At 40.1% G+C, this 14707-nt stretch overlaps 13 pseudogenes; all 13 read left to right on the top strand.

Annotated features, from left to right (window-relative positions):
- The first annotated feature begins 992 nt into the window (after window positions 1-992).
- Window positions 993-1111, top strand: LOC114779932 (uncharacterized; annotated as a pseudogene).
- A 1355-nt stretch (window positions 1112-2466) lies between these two features.
- LOC114779931 (uncharacterized) lies at window positions 2467-2585 on the top strand (annotated as a pseudogene).
- Window positions 2586-3666: 1081 nt separating this feature from the next.
- LOC114779930 (uncharacterized) lies at window positions 3667-3785 on the top strand (annotated as a pseudogene).
- A 797-nt stretch (window positions 3786-4582) lies between these two features.
- LOC114779910 (uncharacterized) lies at window positions 4583-4701 on the top strand (annotated as a pseudogene).
- A 439-nt stretch (window positions 4702-5140) lies between these two features.
- LOC114779929 (uncharacterized) lies at window positions 5141-5259 on the top strand (annotated as a pseudogene).
- A 798-nt stretch (window positions 5260-6057) lies between these two features.
- Window positions 6058-6176, top strand: LOC114779909 (uncharacterized; annotated as a pseudogene).
- Window positions 6177-9502: 3326 nt separating this feature from the next.
- Window positions 9503-9621, top strand: LOC114779928 (uncharacterized; annotated as a pseudogene).
- A 795-nt stretch (window positions 9622-10416) lies between these two features.
- Window positions 10417-10535, top strand: LOC114779908 (uncharacterized; annotated as a pseudogene).
- A 440-nt stretch (window positions 10536-10975) lies between these two features.
- On the top strand, window positions 10976-11094 carry LOC114779927 (uncharacterized; annotated as a pseudogene).
- A 441-nt stretch (window positions 11095-11535) lies between these two features.
- LOC114779925 (uncharacterized) lies at window positions 11536-11654 on the top strand (annotated as a pseudogene).
- Window positions 11655-12734: 1080 nt separating this feature from the next.
- LOC114779924 (uncharacterized) lies at window positions 12735-12853 on the top strand (annotated as a pseudogene).
- Window positions 12854-13650: 797 nt separating this feature from the next.
- On the top strand, window positions 13651-13769 carry LOC114779907 (uncharacterized; annotated as a pseudogene).
- A 440-nt stretch (window positions 13770-14209) lies between these two features.
- LOC114779922 (uncharacterized) lies at window positions 14210-14328 on the top strand (annotated as a pseudogene).
- Window positions 14329-14707: the final 379 nt, after the last annotated feature.

Below are 14707 nucleotides of genomic sequence, written 5' to 3'. Positions count from 1 at the left end.
AAAACTTTTAAATGAAAGTATTTCATGGCTTTGTTAGCTTTTTTTTGCCTTTTTCTTCTCATCATTGACAGTAAAGCGGAGTTTTCACTCTTTGATGTGTTCAAGCCCCTTTGGTTTAAAGTTAAAGATTTGAAGAGTTTGTGTACGGACAAACCAGCTGAAGATGCCCATTCTTGTCTTATCTCATAAGCTATGAAGGCTTGGGCCTGGTTATACTTGGATGGCAGACTACGTGGAATACCCAGGTACTGTAGCTTTAACTATTGAAAAACTTTTAAAATGAGAGTATTTACATGGCTTTGTTAGCTTTTTTTGCATTTTCTCCATCATAATTTGACAGTAAAGCGGGAGTTTTTTGCACTTTATAATGTTTTCAAAGCCCTTTTGGTTTAAAGTTCAAGATTTTCAAGCAGAGTTTGTGTACGGACAAACCAGCTTGAAAATGGCCGCAATCTTGTTTGATCTCAGAAGCGAAGAAGGCTTGGGCCTGGTTAGTAACTTGGATGGGAAGAACTACCTGGGAATACCAGGTGCTGTAAGCTTTAACGAAATTGAAAAACTTTTAAACATGAAAGTGTGTACATGGCTTGGTAGCTTTTTAGCCTTTTCTCCATCATAATTTGACAGTAAAAAGGCGGGAGTTTCACTCTTTGATATGTGTTCAAGCCCCGTTAGTTTAAAGTTCAAGATTTTCATTCAAGGCAGAGTTTGTGTACAGACAAACCAGCTGAAGAAATGCCCAATCTTGTCTGATCTCAGAATCTGAGAAGGCTTGGGCCTGGTTAGTACTTGGATGGAGACCTACCTGGGAAGAACGCAGGTGCCTGTAAGCTTAACTATTGAAAACTTTTAAAATGAAGTATTTACATGGCTTTGTTAGCTTTTTTTGCCTTTTGTCCATCATAATTTGACAGTAAAGCGGGAGTTTTTGCACTTTAATAATGTTTTCAAAGCCCTTTTGGTTTAAAGTTCAAGATTTTCAAGCAGAGTTTGTGTACGGACAAACCAGCTGAAGAATGCCCAATCTTGTTTGATCTCAGAAGCTAAGAAGGCTTGGGCCTGGTTAGTACTTGGATGGGAGACTACCTGGGAATACCAGGTGCTGTAAGCTTAACTATTGAAAAACTTTTAAAATGAAAGTGATTTACAATGGCTTTGTTAGCTTTTTTTGCCTTTTCTTCTCCATCATAATTTGACAGTAAAGCGGGAGTTTTCGCACTTTATAATGTTTTCAAAGCCCTTTTGTTTAAAGTCCAAGATTTTCAAGCAGAGTTTGCTAACAGACATGCCAGCAGAAGATTGCCCAATCTTGTCTGATCTCAGAAGCTAAGAAGGCTTGGGCCTGGTTAGTACTTGGATGGGAGACTACGTGGGAATGCCAGGTGCTGTAAGTTTTAACTATTGTTAAACTTTTAAAATGAAAGTATTTACATCACTTTGTTACCTTTTTTTAAGTAAGTTAAGGGGTATTTTCTTTCTTTGATATGTTTTCCCGCCTTTTTTCTTTTTTTTTTTTTTAAACTTCTCTTCAGGTTTCTTTGTCTGTGTGTGCTCTACAACGATCATTCACAGGCTTGGAGCTGAATCGATTAGGTGGGATTTTCCAGCCCTCGGCCTTCAGGTGCTACGCACCCTGATGTCAATTTAATATCTGATATGTCATATTAAGCGGATTTTTAGAACAGGGAGTCGGCAATAGGGCCTGCTCCATCCGCTCCATTCATCGACCCAGTATTGCATTGCCTCTAGAAGGTGTGCACTTTATTTGTTGTATTGCAAATAAAAGCTTACCACTCCAACTTTTTGCCTTTTCTCCATCATAATTTGACAGTAAAGCGGGAGTTTTCACTCTTTGATATGTGTTCAAGCCCCTTTGGTTTAAAGTTAAAGATTTTCAAGCAGAGTTTGTGTACGGACAAACCAGCTGAAGAATGCCCATTCTTGTCTTATCTCAGAAGCTATGAAGGCTTGGGCCTGGTTAGTACTTGGATGGCAGACTACGTGGGAATACCAGGTACTGTAAGCTTTAACTATTGAAAAACTTTTAAAATGAGAGTATTTACATGGCTTTGTTAGCTTTTTTTGCATTTTCTCCATCATAATTTGACAGTAAAGCGGGAGTTTTGCACTTTTATAATGTTTTCAAAGCCCCTTTGGGTTTAAAGTTCAAGATTTTCAAGCAGAGTTTGTGTACGGACAAACCAGCTGAAGAATGCCCATTCTTGTTTGATCTCAGAAGCTAGAAGGCTTGGGCCTGGTTAGTACTTGGATGGGAGACTACCTGGGAATACCAGGTGCTGTAAGCTTTAACTATTGAAAAACTTTTAAAATGAAAGTGTTTACATGGCTTTGTTAGCTTTTTTAGCCTTTTCTCCATCATAATTTGACAGTAAAGCGGGAGTTTTTGCACTTTATAATGTTTTCAAAGCCCCTTTGGTTAAAGTTCAAGATTTTCAAGCAGAGTTTGTGTACGGACAAACCAGCTGAAGAATGCCCAATCTTGTTTGATCTCAGAAGCTAAGAAGGCTTGGGCCTGGTTAGTACTTGGATGGGAGACTACCTGGGAATACCAGGTGCTGTAAGCTTTAACTATTGAAAAAACTTTTAAAATGAAAGTATTTACATGGCTTTGTTAGCTTTTTTAGCCTTTTCTCCATCATAATTTGACAGTAAAGCGGGAGTTTTCGCACTTTATAATGTTTCAAAGCCCTTTTGTTTAAAGTCCAAGATTTTCAAGCAGAGTTTGCTAACAGACATGCCAGCAGAAGATTGCCCAATCTTGTCTGATCTCAGAAGCTAAGAAGGCTTGGGCCTGGTTAGTACTTGGATGGGAGACTACGTGGGAATGCCAGGTGCTGTAAGTTTTAACTATTGTTAAACTTTTAAAATGAAAGTATTTACATCACTTTGTTACCTTTTTTTAAGTAAGTTAAGGGGTATTTTCTTTCTTTGATATGTTTTCCCGCCTTTTTTCTTTTTTTTTTTTTTTTTTTTTTAAACTTCTCTTCAGGTTTCTTTGTCTGTGTGTGCTCTACAACGATCATTCACAGGCTTGGAGCTGAATCGATTAGGTGGGATTTTTTCAGCCCTCGGCCTTCAGGTGCTACGCACCCTGATGTCAATTTAATATCTGATATGTCATATTAAGCGGATTTTTAGAACAGGGAGTCGGCAATAGGGCCTGCTCCATCCGCTCCATTCATCGACCCAGTATTGCATTGCCTCTAGAAGGTGTGCACTTTATTTGTTGTATTGCAAATAAAAGCTTACCACTCCAACTTTTTGCCTTTTCTCCATCATAATTTGACAGTAAAGCGGGAGTTTTCACTCTTTGATATGTGTTCAAGCCCCTTTAGTTTAAAGTTCAAGATTTTCAAGCAGAGTTTGTGTACAGACAAACCAGCTGAAGAATGCCCATCTTGTCTGATCTCAGAAGCTAAGAAGGCTTGGGCCTGGTTAGTACTTGGATGGGAGACTACCTGGGAATACCAGGTGCTGTAAGCTTTAACTATTGAAAAACTTTTAAAATGAGAGTATTTACATGGCTTTGTTAGCTTTTTTTGCCTTTTCTCCATCATAATTTGACAGTAAAGCGGGAGTTTTTGCACTTTATAATGTTTTCAAAGCCCCTTTTGGTTTAAAGTTCAAGATTTTCAAGCAGAGTTTGTGTACGGACAAACCAGCTGAAGAATGCCCAATCTTGTTTGATCTCAGAAGCTAAGAAGGCTTGGGCCTGGTTAGTACTTGGATGGGAGACTACCTGGGAATACCAGGTGCTGTAAGCTTTAACTATTGAAAAACTTTTAAAATGAAAGTATTTACATGGCTTTGTTAGCTTTTTTAGCCTTTTCTCCATCATAATTTGACAGTAAAGCGGGAGTTTTCGCACTTTATAATGTTTTCAAAGCCCTTTTGTTTAAAGTCCAAGATTTTCAAGCAGAGTTTGCTAACAGACATGCCAGCAGAAGATTGCCCAATCTTGTCTGATCTCAGTAGCTAAGAAGGCTTGGGCCTGGTTAGTACTTGGATGGGAGACTACGTGGGAATGCCAGGTGCTGTAAGTTTTAACTATTGTTAAACTTTTAAAATGAAAGTATTTACATCACTTTGTTACCTTTTTTTAAGTAAGTTAAGGGGTATTTTCTTTCTTTGATATGTTTTCCCGCCTTTTTTCTTTTTTTTTTTTTTTTTTTAAACTTCTCTTCAGGTTTCTTTGTCTGTGTGTGCTCTACAACGATCATTCACAGGCTTGGAGCTGAATCGATTAGGTGGGATTTTCCAGCCCTCGGCCTTCAGGTGCTACGCACCCTGATGTCAATTTAATATCTGATATGTCATATTAAGCGGATTTTTAGAACAGGGAGTCGGCAATAGGGCCTGCTCCATCCGCTCCATTCATCGACCCAGTATTGCATTGCCTCTAGAAGGTGTGCACTTTATTTGTTGTATTGCAAATAAAAGCTTACCACTCCAACTTTTTGCCTTTTCTCCATCATAATTTGACAGTAAAGCGGGAGTTTTCACTCTTTGATATGTGTTCAAGCCCCTTTAGTTTAAAGTTCAAGATTTTCAAGCAGAGTTTGTGTACAGACAAACCAGCTGAAGAATGCCCAATCTTGTCTGATCTCAGAAGCTAAGAAGGCTTGGGCCTGGTTAGTACTTGGATGGGAGACTACCTGGGAATACCAGGTGCTGTAAGCTTTAACTATTGAAAAACTTTTAAAATGAAAGTATTTACATGGCTTTGTTAGCTTTTTTTGCCTTTTCTCCATCATAATTTGACAGTAAAGCGGGAGTTTTCACTCTTTGATATGTGTTCAAGCCCCTTTGGTTTAAAGTTAAAGATTTTCAAGCAGAGTTTGTGTACGGACAAACCAGCTGAAGAATGCCCATTCTTGTCTTATCTCAGAAGCTATGAAGGCTTGGGCCTGGTTAGTACTTGGATGGGAGACTACGTGGGAATACCAGGTACTGTAAGCTTTAACTATTGAAAAACTTTTAAAATGAGAGTATTTACATGGCTTTGTTAGCTTTTTTTGCCTTTTCTCCATCATAATTTGACAGTAAAGCGGGAGTTTTTGCACTTTATAATGTTTTCAAAGCCCTTTGGTTTAAAGTTCAAGATTTTCAAGCAGAGTTTGTGTACGGACAAACCAGCTGAAGAATGCCCAATCTTGTTTGATCTCAGAAGCTAAGAAGGCTTGGGCCTGGTTAGTACTTGGATGGGAGACTACCTGGGAATACCAGGTGCTGTAAGCTTTAACTATTGAAAAACTTTTAAAATGAAAGTATTTACATGGCTTTGTTAGCTTTTTTAGCCTTTTCTCCATCATAATTTGACAGTAAAGCGGGAGTTTTCGCACTTTATAATGTTTTCAAAGCCCTTTTGTTTAAAGTCCAAGATTTTCAAGCAGAGTTTGCTAACAGACATGCCAGCAGAAGATTGCCCCAATCTTGTCTGATCTCAGTAGCTAAGAAGGCTTGGGCCTGGTTAGTACTTGGATGGGAGACTACGTGGGAATGCCAGGTGCTGTAAGTTTTAACTATTGTTAAACTTTTAAAATGAAAGTATTTACATCACTTTGTTACCTTTTTTTAAGTAAGTTAAGGGGTATTTTCTTTCTTTGATATGTTTTCCCGCCTTTTTTCTTTTTTTTTTTTTTTTTTTAAACTTCTCTTCAGGTTTCTTTGTCTGTGTGTGCTCTACAACGATCATTCACAGGCTTGGAGCTGAATCGATTAGGTGGGATTTTCCAGCCCTCGGCCTTCAGGTGCTACGCACCCTGATGTCAATTTAATATCTGATATGTCATATTAAGCGGATTTTTAGAACAGGGAGTCGGCAATAGGGCCTGCTCCATCCGCTCCATTCATCGACCCAGTATTGCATTGCCTCTAGAAGGTGTGCACTTTATTTGTTGTATTGCAAATAAAAGCTTACCACTCCAACTTTTTGCCTTTTCTCCATCATAATTTGACAGTAAAGCGGGAGTTTTCACTCTTTGATATGTGTTCAAGCCCCTTTAGTTTAAAGTTCAAGATTTTCAAGCAGAGTTTGTGTACAGACAAACCAGCTGAAGAATGCCCAATCTTGTCTGATCTCAGAAGCTAAGAAGGCTTGGGCCTGGTTAGTACTTGGATGGGAGACTACCTGGGAATACCAGGTGCTGTAAGCTTTAACTATTGAAAAACTTTTAAAATGAAAGTATTTACATGGCTTTACTTTACTTTACTTTACTTTATTTGGCAGACGCTTTTATCCAAAGCGACTTACAATGGGAAGACACCAGCAATTCTCGTTCGATTTCTATAGAATATCAAGTATACAAACTAAGAGCCCTGATAAGGCTTAGACTTGTCATTGAAGAACATGCTCGGAGAGTGTTGGGTGCTAGACTAAGAAAAATTATAATGTATTTATACATTTTGTATTTGTTTGTTAAATGTGTATGCATGTGTATGTGTTAAATTTGTCTGTAATATTTTTGGAATAAGAGGGTTTTCACCTTCTTCTTAAAAGTGGTGATAGTCTCGGCTAGTCGTGTGGAGGAGGGTAGGTTGTTCCACCAGCCAGGGACAACAACGGAGAACAGACATGATTGGAATCGGAGACCCCGTGAAGAAGGAATTTTTAGTCTCCTTTCGTTTGCCGATCTGAGAGAGCGTGTAGGAGTGTATCTAGGTAGTAGTGTGTTGATGTAGGAGGGCGCAGTTCCATTTACAGCCCTGTAGGCAAGCATCAAGGATTTGAACTCAATGCGAGCAGCTACCGGGAGCCAGTGGAGGGAGGTAAGGAGAGGTGTAACATGGGTGTATTTTGGCTGATTGAAGATGAGGCGGGCTGCCATATTTTGGACCATCTGGAGTGGTTTTATGGTGACTGCAGAGGCTCCAGCCAGGAGAGAGTTACAGTAGTCGAGTTTGGAGATTACCATTGCCTGGACGAGGAGCTGCGTAGCCTGTTGTGAGAGAAAAGGCCGAATCTTGCGAATGTTGTAGAGAGTGAACCTGCAGGATCTGGAGATCGCAGCAACATGATGGTTCAACTCAGTTTGTTATCTATCCAAACCCCAAGGCTTTTTGCAGATGCCGTGGGTGTTAACAATAGCGATCCAATTTGAATTGAAAGGTTTTGCTGAGGAGAATTGTTGCCCGGAAAGATCAGAATCTCGGTTTTGGATAGGTTGAGTTGGAGGTGTCGCTCAGACATCCATGCCGATATGTCTGAGAGGCAGGCCGAAATTTTTGTTGCTATAGTAGCATCTTCTGGTGGGAATGACAGATAGAGCTGGGTGTCATCAGCATAGGAGTGATAGGAGAAGCCATGTGATTGGATGATGTGACCAAGTGAGAGAGTGTATATTGAGAATAGAAGGGGGCCAAGGACAGAGCCTTGTGGAACCCCTGTGGTTACCCTAGAGAGGACAGATGTCTCACCTCCCCATGATACCTTGAAGGACCTGTCGTAGAGATAAGAGGTGAACCAATCTAGTGCGGTTCCTGTGACTCCTAAATCAGAGAGTGTGGTGAGAAGAATTTCGTGGTTAACTGTATCGAAGGCAGCAGATAGATCAAGTAGAACAAGGACGGATGATCTGCGGGCAGCTCTTGCAGCACGAAGGTCATCCATCATTGCCAGGAGGGAGGTTTCAGTAGAATGCCCTTTCCTGAAACCAGACTGAAAAGGGTCAAGAAGATCATGCTTGTGGAGAAATGAGGAAAGTTGAGCCAGGACTGCTCTTTCAAGAATTTTTGAAAGAAAAGGAAGGTTGGAGACTGGGCGGTAGCTATCCAGTAGAGATGGGTTTAATGTGGGTTTTTGAGCAGGGGAGTAATGACAGCCTGTTTGAAAGCAGTGGGGAATGTTCCTGTTGTGAGTGAGGAGTTTAAGACATGTGTCAGAGCAGATAATATGGTGGGCTGTATGGACTGAAGGAGGTGTGAGGGGATTGGATCCAGGGAGCAGGTGGTGGGGTGACTAGACTGGAGAAGTGTAGACACGTCTGATTCAAAGAGGGGAGTAAAGGAAGACAGATTCTTGGTTTCAGAGGTAACAGCAGGACGGGGTCTGGGGTTAGGTGGTGAGAATTGTTTGCTAATGTCAGCCACCTTTTCTGTGAAGAAGGTGGCGAAGTCTTCAGATGAGAGAGAAGTGGAGGGGGGAGGGGGTGGAGGATTCAGGAGACGGTTGAAAGTCGAGAAAAGTTTTCGAGAGTCATTGCAGTTGTTTACTTTGTCCTGGAAGTATCTGGTCTTTGCTGTAGTTACAGCAGCAGAGAAGGATTTTAGGAGAGATTGATACTTATTAAGTTGAAGCGGGCACTTGGATTTCCTCCACTGCCTTTCAGCTGCTCTAAGGTGGGACCTGTGGCGACGAACCTCGTCAGAGATCCACGGTGAGGGTGGAGTCGCACGTGTTGGTTTGAGGTTAGAGGGCAGAGTCTCTCGAGGCAAGATGTTAGTGTGGAGAAAAGGATGTCTGTAGCACGGTTAGTGTCCTGAATAGAGAGGATGTCTAGGGGGGAGAGCTCAGAGGAGACAGCGGAAGACAATTGAGTAGGGCAGAGGGTACGGAGATTACGGCGAAATTGTGTTAAGTGTGAGGTGGGTGTGGTGCGTGCCAGGGGGGATAGTCTGAAGTGAATAAAAGAGTGATCGGATAGATGTAGAGGAACGACAGAAGTGTTGGCTGTGGAGCATTTGCGTGTGAGTACGAGATCTAGTTGTTTTCCAGCTCTGTGCGTTGCGGGCGTGCAGAGAAGTGTGAAGTTGGAAGCAGAGATGAAGTGTTGGAAGTCAGTGGTTTGTGGCTTGAGGAGATCGAGGTTGAAGTCTCCTAGTAGCACAAGGGGCAGTTCCTCATCTATAATTGAGGAGAGAGTTGTGTCTAGTTCCTCTACAAAGTTCCCCAGCGGACCTGGAGGACGATATACAGCAACTATGGACATTTTTACTGGGTGTGTAATAGTTACTGCATGGAACTCAAAACTGGTTGTTTGAATAGCAGAAACGGGAGTGAATTTCCAGTCCTTGGAAATGAGCAAGCCTGTGCCCCCTCCCCTGCCAGTGGGGCGGGGGGTATGAGAGAAGTAGAAGTAGAAGCTTTGTTAGCTTTTTTTTGCCTTTTCTCCATCATAATTTGACAGTAAAGCGGGAGTTTTCACTCTTTGATATGTGTTCAAGCCCCTTTGGTTTAAAGTTAAAGATTTTCAAGCAGAGTTTGTGTACGGACAAACCAGCTGAAGAATGCCCATTCTTGTCTTATCTCAGAAGCTATGAAGGCTTGGGCCTGGTTAGTACTTGGATGGCAGACTACGTGGGAATACCAGGTACTGTAAGCTTTAACTATTGAAAAACTTTTAAAATGAGAGTATTTACATGGCTTTGTTAGCTTTTTTTGCCTTTTCTCCATCATAATTTGACAGTAAAGCGGGAGTTTTTGCACTTTATAATGTTTTCAAAGCCCTTTTGGTTTAAAGTTCAAGATTTTCAAGCAGAGTTTGTGTACGGACAAACCAGCTGAAGAATGCCCAATCTTGTTTGATCTCAGAAGCTAAGAAGGCTTGGGCCTGGTTAGTACTTGGATGGGAGACTACCTGGGAATACCAGGTGCTGTAAGCTTTAACTATTGAAAAACTTTTAAAATGAAAGTATTTACATGGCTTTGTTAGCTTTTTTAGCCTTTTCTCCATCATAATTTGACAGTAAAGCGGGAGTTTTCGCACTTTATAATGTTTTCAAAGCCCTTTTGTTTAAAGTCCAAGATTTTCAAGCAGAGTTTGCTAACAGACATGCCAGCAGAAGATTGCCCAATCTTGTCTGATCTCAGTAGCTAAGAAGGCTTGGGCCTGGTTAGTACTTGGATGGGAGACTACGTGGGAATGCCAGGTGCTGTAAGTTTTAACTATTGTTAAACTTTTAAAATGAAAGTATTTACATCACTTTGTTACCTTTTTTTAAGTAAGTTAAGGGGTATTTTCTTTCTTTGATATGTTTTCCCGCCTTTTTTCTTTTTTTTTTTTTTTTTAAACTTCTCTTCAGGTTTCTTTGTCTGTGTGTGCTCTACAACGATCATTCACAGGCTTGGAGCTGAATCGATTAGGTGGGATTTTCCAGCCCTCGGCCTTCAGGTGCTACGCACCCTGATGTCAATTTAATATCTGATATGTCATATTAAGCGGATTTTTAGAACAGGGAGTCGGCAATAGGGCCTGCTCCATCCGCTCCATTCATCGACCCAGTATTGCATTGCCTCTAGAAGGTGTGCACTTTATTTGTTGTATTGCAAATAAAAGCTTACCACTCCAACTTTTTGCCTTTTCTCCATCATAATTTGACAGTAAAGCGGGAGTTTTCACTCTTTGATATGTGTTCAAGCCCCTTTAGTTTAAAGTTCAAGATTTTCAAGCAGAGTTTGTGTACAGACAAACCAGCTGAAGAATGCCCAATCTTGTCTGATCTCAGAAGCTAAGAAGGCTTGGGCCTGGTTAGTACTTGGATGGGAGACTACCTGGGAATACCAGGTGCTGTAAGCTTTAACTATTGAAAAACTTTTAAAATGAAAGTATTTACATGGCTTTGTTAGCTTTTTTTGCCTTTTCTCCATCATAATTTGACAGTAAAGCGGGAGTTTTCACTCTTTGATATGTGTTCAAGCCCCTTTGGTTTAAAGTTAAAGATTTTCAAGCAGAGTTTGTGTACGGACAAACCAGCTGAAGAATGCCCATTCTTGTCTTATCTCAGAAGCTATGAAGGCTTGGGCCTGGTTAGTACTTGGATGGCAGACTACGTGGGAATACCAGGTACTGTAAGCTTTAACTATTGAAAAACTTTTAAAATGAGAGTATTTACATGGCTTTGTTAGCTTTTTTTGCATTTTCTCCATCATAATTTGACAGTAAAGCGGGAGTTTTTGCACTTTATAATGTTTTCAAAGCCCTTTTGGTTTAAAGTTCAAGATTTTCAAGCAGAGTTTGTGTACGGACAAACCAGCTGAAGAATGCCCAATCTTGTTTGATCTCAGAAGCTAAGAAGGCTTGGGCCTGGTTAGTACTTGGATGGGAGACTACCTGGGAATACCAGGTGCTGTAAGCTTTAACTATTGAAAAACTTTTGAAATGAAAGTGTTTACATGGCTTTGTTAGCTTTTTTAGCCTTTTCTCCATCATAATTTGACAGTAAAGCGGGAGTTTTCACTCTTTGATATGTGTTCAAGCCCCTTTAGTTTAAAGTTCAAGATTTTCAAGCAGAGTTTGTGTACAGACAAACCAGCTGAAGAATGCCCAATCTTGTCTGATCTCAGAAGCTGAGAAGGCTTGGGCCTGGTTAGTACTTGGATGGGAGACTACCTGGGAATACCAGGTGCTGTAAGCTTTAACTATTGAAAAACTTTTAAAATGAAAGTATTTACATGGCTTTGTTAGCTTTTTTTTGCCTTTTCTCCATCATAATTTGACAGTAAAGCGGGAGTTTTTGCACTTTATAATGTTTTCAAAGCCCTTTTGGTTTAAAGTTCAAGATTTTCAAGCAGAGTTTGTGTACGGACAAACCAGCTGAAGAATGCCCAATCTTGTTTGATCTCAGAAGCTAAGAAGGCTTGGGCCTGGTTAGTACTTGGATGGGAGACTACCTGGGAATACCAGGTGCTGTAAGCTTTAACTATTGAAAAACTTTTAAAATGAAAGTATTTACATGGCTTTGTTAGCTTTTTTAGCCTTTTCTCCATCATAATTTGACAGTAAAGCGGGAGTTTTCGCACTTTATAATGTTTTCAAAGCCCTTTTGTTTAAAGTCCAAGATTTTCAAGCAGAGTTTGCTAACAGACATGCCAGCAGAAGATTGCCCAATCTTGTCTGATCTCAGTAGCTAAGAAGGCTTGGGCCTGGTTAGTACTTGGATGGGAGACTACGTGGGAATGCCAGGTGCTGTAAGTTTTAACTATTGTTAAACTTTTAAAATGAAAGTATTTACATCACTTTGTTACCTTTTTTTAAGTAAGTTAAGGGGTATTTTCTTTCTTTGATATGTTTTCCCGCCTTTTTTCTTTTTTTTTTTTTTTTTTTTTAAACTTCTCTTCAGGTTTCTTTGTCTGTGTGTGCTCTACAACGATCATTCACAGGCTTGGAGCTGAATCGATTAGGTGGGATTTTCCAGCCCTCGGCCTTCAGGTGCTACGCACCCTGATGTCAATTTAATATCTGATATGTCATATTAAGCGGATTTTTAGAACAGGGAGTCGGCAATAGGGCCTGCTCCATCCGCTCCATTCATCGACCCAGTATTGCATTGCCTCTAGAAGGTGTGCACTTTATTTGTTGTATTGCAAATAAAAGCTTACCACTCCAACTTTTTGCCTTTTCTCCATCATAATTTGACAGTAAAGCGGGAGTTTTCACTCTTTGATATGTGTTCAAGCCCCTTTGGTTTAAAGTTCAAGATTTTCAAGCAGAGTTTGTGTACGGACAAACCAGCTGAAGAATGCCCAATTCTTGTCTTATCTCAGAAGCTATGAAGGCTTGGGCCTGGTTAGTACTTGGATGGCAGACTACGTGGGAATACCAGGTGCTGTAAGCTTTAACTATTGAAAAACTTTTAAAATGAGAGTATTTACATGGCTTTGTTAGCTTTTTTTGCCTTTTCTCCATCATAATTTGACAGTAAAGCGGGAGTTTTTGCACTTTATAATGTTTTCAAAGCCCTTTTGGTTTAAAGTTCAAGATTTTCAAGCAGAGTTTGTGTACGGACAAACCAGCTGAAGAATGCCCAATCTTGTTTGATCTCAGAAGCTAAGAAGGCTTGGGCCTGGTTAGTACTTGGATGGGAGACTACCTGGGAATACCAGGTGCTGTAAGCTTTAACTATTGAAAAACTTTTAAAATGAAAGTATTTACATGGCTTTGTTAGCTTTTTTAGCCTTTTCTCCATCATAATTTGACAGTAAAGCGGGAGTTTTCGCACTTTATAATGTTTTCAAAGCCCTTTTGTTTAAAGTCCAAGATTTTCAAGCAGAGTTTGCTAACAGACATGCCAGCAGAAGATTGCCCAATCTTGTCTGATCTCAGTAGCTAAGAAGGCTTGGGCCTGGTTAGTACTTGGATGGGAGACTACGTGGGAATGCCAGGTGCTGTAAGTTTTAACTATTGTTAAACTTTTAAAATGAAAGTATTTACATCACTTTGTTACCTTTTTTTAAGTAAGTTAAGGGGTATTTTCTTTCTTTGATATGTTTTCCCGCCTTTTTTCTTTTTTTTTTTTTTTTTTTAAACTTCTCTTCAGGTTTCTTTGTCTGTGTGTGCTCTACAACGATCATTCACAGGCTTGGAGCTGAATCGATTAGGTGGGATTTTCCAGCCCTCGGCCTTCAGGTGCTACGCACCCTGATGTCAATTTAATATCTGATATGTCATATTAAGCGGATTTTTAGAACAGGGAGTCGGCAATAGGGCCTGCTCCATCCGCTCCATTCATCGACCCAGTATTGCATTGCCTCTAGAAGGTGTGCACTTTATTTGTTGTATTGCAAATAAAAGCTTACCACTCCAACTTTTTGCCTTTTCTCCATCATAATTTGACAGTAAAGCGGGAGTTTTCACTCTTTGATATGTGTTCAAGCCCCTTTAGTTTAAAGTTCAAGATTTTCAAGCAGAGTTTGTGTACAGACAAACCAGCTGAAGAATGCCCAATCTTGTCTGATCTCAGAAGCTAAGAAGGCTTGGGCCTGGTTAGTACTTGGATGGGAGACTACCTGGGAATACCAGGTGCTGTAAGCTTTAACTATTGAAAAACTTTTAAAATGAAAGTATTTACATGGCTTTGTTAGCTTTTTTTGCCTTTTCTCCATCATAATTTGACAGTAAAGCGGGAGTTTTCACTCTTTGATATGTGTTCAAGCCCCTTTGGTTTAAAGTTAAAGATTTTCAAGCAGAGTTTGTGTACGGACAAACCAGCTGAAGAATGCCCATTCTTGTCTTATCTCAGAAGCTATGAAGGCTTGGGCCTGGTTAGTACTTGGATGGCAGACTACGTGGGAATACCAGGTACTGTAAGCTTTAACTATTGAAAAACTTTTAAAATGAGAGTATTTACATGGCTTTGTTAGCTTTTTTTGCCTTTTCTCCATCATAATTTGACAGTAAAGCGGGAGTTTTTGCACTTTATAATGTTTTCAAAGCCCTTTTGGTTTAAAGTTCAAGATTTTCAAGCAGAGTTTGTGTACGGACAAACCAGCTGAAGAATGCCCAATCTTGTTTGATCTCAGAAGCTAAGAAGGCTTGGGCCTGGTTAGTACTTGGATGGGAGACTACCTGGGAATACCAGGTGCTGTAAGCTTTAACTATTGAAAAACTTTTAAAATGAAAGTATTTACATGGCTTTGTTAGCTTTTTTAGCCTTTTCTCCATCATAATTTGACAGTAAAGCGGGAGTTTTCGCACTTTATAATGTTTTCAAAGCCCTTTTGTTTAAAGTCCAAGATTTTCAAGCAGAGTTTGCTAACAGACATGCCAGCAGAAGATTGCCCAATCTTGTCTGATCTCAGTAGCTAAGAAGGCTTGGGCCTGGTTAGTACTTGGATGGGAGACTACGTGGGAATGCCAGGTGCTGTAAGTTTTAACTATTGTTAAACTTTTAAAATGAAAGTATTTACATGACTTTGTTACCTTTTTTTAAGTAAGTTAAGGGGTATTTTCTTTCTTTGATATGTTTTCCC

Source organism: Denticeps clupeoides, unplaced genomic scaffold (assembly GCF_900700375.1).
Source record: "Denticeps clupeoides unplaced genomic scaffold, fDenClu1.1, whole genome shotgun sequence".
Lineage (NCBI taxonomy): Eukaryota > Metazoa > Chordata > Actinopteri > Clupeiformes > Denticipitidae > Denticeps > Denticeps clupeoides.
The sequence above is the reverse complement of the archived record's forward strand: the minus strand, read 5'-3'. Positions and strand labels throughout refer to the sequence as shown.